The 2,561-nt window shown below is 59.9% G+C and overlaps 1 protein-coding gene across 1 annotated transcript in view; it reads left to right on the top strand.

Annotated features, from left to right (window-relative positions):
• The window catches only part of DENND3 (DENN/MADD domain containing 3), a 36,648-nt gene that overhangs the window by 23,308 nt on the left and 10,779 nt on the right, over window positions 1-2,561 (top strand). The window lies entirely within an intron of this gene.

Raw genomic sequence — 2,561 nt, 5'->3', positions numbered from 1 at the left:
GCATAATCATGCAAGTACACTCGCACTCGCACAAACAGTCGGCAACGCTCGCATGGTCAGCGCGACCGAAGTCGTGCGACCAATAACCACCCATCGCCCTTAAAAACAAATACGTTCGCACACAAGCTAACCAAACGGACAGGACAAATGCACGAGGGAACACCAGTGAACCGACACTTAGGTAGCAATGCACATTGAAAGCAAGCGGCCTGTGACCGCGTCAACTCACCGGTCACGGTCACAGTGTGATTCGACTCAAACAGCACGTCACCCTCGGGCGTCTGGAACACACAGCGAACCACCACACTGCCCGGTTTCGAATAGTGGCCAGGAGGTGTCGGCGGCATCACCAGCGCGTGACCACCTGTCACGTTGATCGACACTATTTCCGCAGCCTGTCCGTCCACGAACGCACGCCATTCGCCGCTCAAGTTAGCTGCCAAGCCCAACGGCAGCAGATCGCATTCCAACACACTATCGTCGCCCACCGTTAACGTCGGATCCTCCGGATTCGACCCGTTCAGAGTGCCCTGTAGCTTCTCCGCTGAACGCCAGCACGCGCAACCAGCAACAGCCAGCGCCGAAAACCGGAATACACACGTACGCGTCGTGCCACGTGCACACGAACCAACGCGAGAAGGGTCAGCACCAGGACGGCCACACGTATCCCCGAAGCGCAGCAGAGGACAAGGAAAGGAGAGAGGGAGAGAAAGAGAAAAAATCGTCAGCCACGCGCCATACACGGAATAATCGACATTGCCAACAACACTCTACATTACCAACATCGGATCAACTGAAAGCAGTTAACTCACGCAGGATGCGAACAGTCAGGTTGCGCTGAAGCCGCACTCCAGACGGATACTCGTACGAACAAACGATCAACGTCGATCCGGCAGTCGGGTAGGTTTCCGACCCAGCTGGCGGTCGCACCTGAACTGGTCGAGATGAGACGTCGGTCGACAGCAAATCAGCACGCGACCCGGCATCCAACAAGTCGAACGTACCAGTCACGTTCACATCGGCCATTGGGTCCAACAAACACGAGATCGAATCAGACTGGCCGACTCGCAGAATACCGTCCGACGGGGAGAAACGCAACTCCGCAAGCTCCGGACCTGATCGCAAAGACAAACATTGACAAACTTTAGGACAGCCGAAAACATGGTCAAACGGTCAAGCAACAACCGTCGCAAGCAATTACACGCACGCACACAATCACACACAGGAACGAGCAACTTGCCTGACGCGCGCGCGCACGCGCACGCACGCACGCACACGCACACACACATGCACACACACACACACGCCGTCTTCCTCCAGGCGCAGCCGGCCCGGCACTCTCTGGCCACTCGCGGGCTGTGCTCTGGACACACACACACGCACACACACACGCGCACGCACACACGCACACGCACACACACACGCACATGCATACACACGCACACGGGCACACACGCGCACACACACGCACATGCACACGCACGCACACGGGCACACACGGGGAGACCTGCGGCTGCGGCGAGAGGGCGCCTGCAGGGAGGGAGGGAGGGAGGAGGCAGTGCCTCCACAGCCAGGGGCGCGCCACACACACGCACACACACGCACACGCACACACACACACTCCCTGGCCACTCGCGGGCTGCGCTCTGGAGATGCCGAGAGGAAATGGCAGCCATGGCCCACGCAGGCGGGGACTGGTGTCACTGGGGGTCTGGGGGCGGGTGGACGCCGCCCAGGAGATGCCCATGGACAGGGCAGTAGGGGAGAGTGAGCTGTGCCGAGGGCGCAGGTACCCACAGAGACCAGACCAGAGGAACCCACCAGCTGGGCACCTCGGGGACCAGGAAGGAGCCTGCAACCGAGGTACGTGCCCTTGACCGGAATCAAACCCAGGACCCTCTGGTCGGCAGGCCGACGCTCTACCTACTGAGCCACACCGTCCAGGGCTGAGTATCGCGGTCTTGGAATGAACTGGTGTGTGTAAGAATACATCCAAGATTTTATTAAAGAAATTCACGTGCCCTGGCTGGTTTGGCTCAGAGCATCGGCCTGGGACTGAAGGGTCCCGTTCGATTCCGGGTCAGGGCACACGCCCAGGTTGCGGGCTTACTCCCCAGTAGGTGTCATGCAGGAGTCAGCCGATCAGTGATTCTCGCTCATCATTGATGTTTCTATCTCTGTCTCCCTCTCCTTTCCTCTCTGCAATCGATAAAAATATATTAAAAAAAAAATGCATGTGCCCCAGCCATGCTCTGCAGACCCGTGAGTGCGGGTGAGCGCCCCCTGGTGGACAGTCTCCCAAACAGTCCTGCGCCTGCACCTTCCAGGTCCTAATTCTGCCAGTCCTCCCCCCCCCCCCCCCCCCCCAACCCAGGACATGGCTTCCCTTTCCCTGCCACCCCGCCGGCAGCTGCTGTGCCGCCTGTCGGACCAAACTCGGCTGCGGCCGTGACATCAATTCCCCGGGGAACCGCCCCCGACACTGTCACGGAGCCCGAGGGGATGTGCGGCCGGCCAGGCTGGGAACCACAGGCCTCGGTTCCTCCCTCCAGCGCAGGGCC

The sequence above is a fragment of the Myotis brandtii genome, unplaced genomic scaffold (assembly GCF_000412655.1).
Source record: "Myotis brandtii unplaced genomic scaffold, ASM41265v1 scaffold532, whole genome shotgun sequence".
Classification (NCBI taxonomy): Eukaryota; Metazoa; Chordata; class Mammalia; order Chiroptera; family Vespertilionidae; genus Myotis; species Myotis brandtii.
The sequence above is the reverse complement of the archived record's forward strand: the minus strand, read 5'-3'. Positions and strand labels throughout refer to the sequence as shown.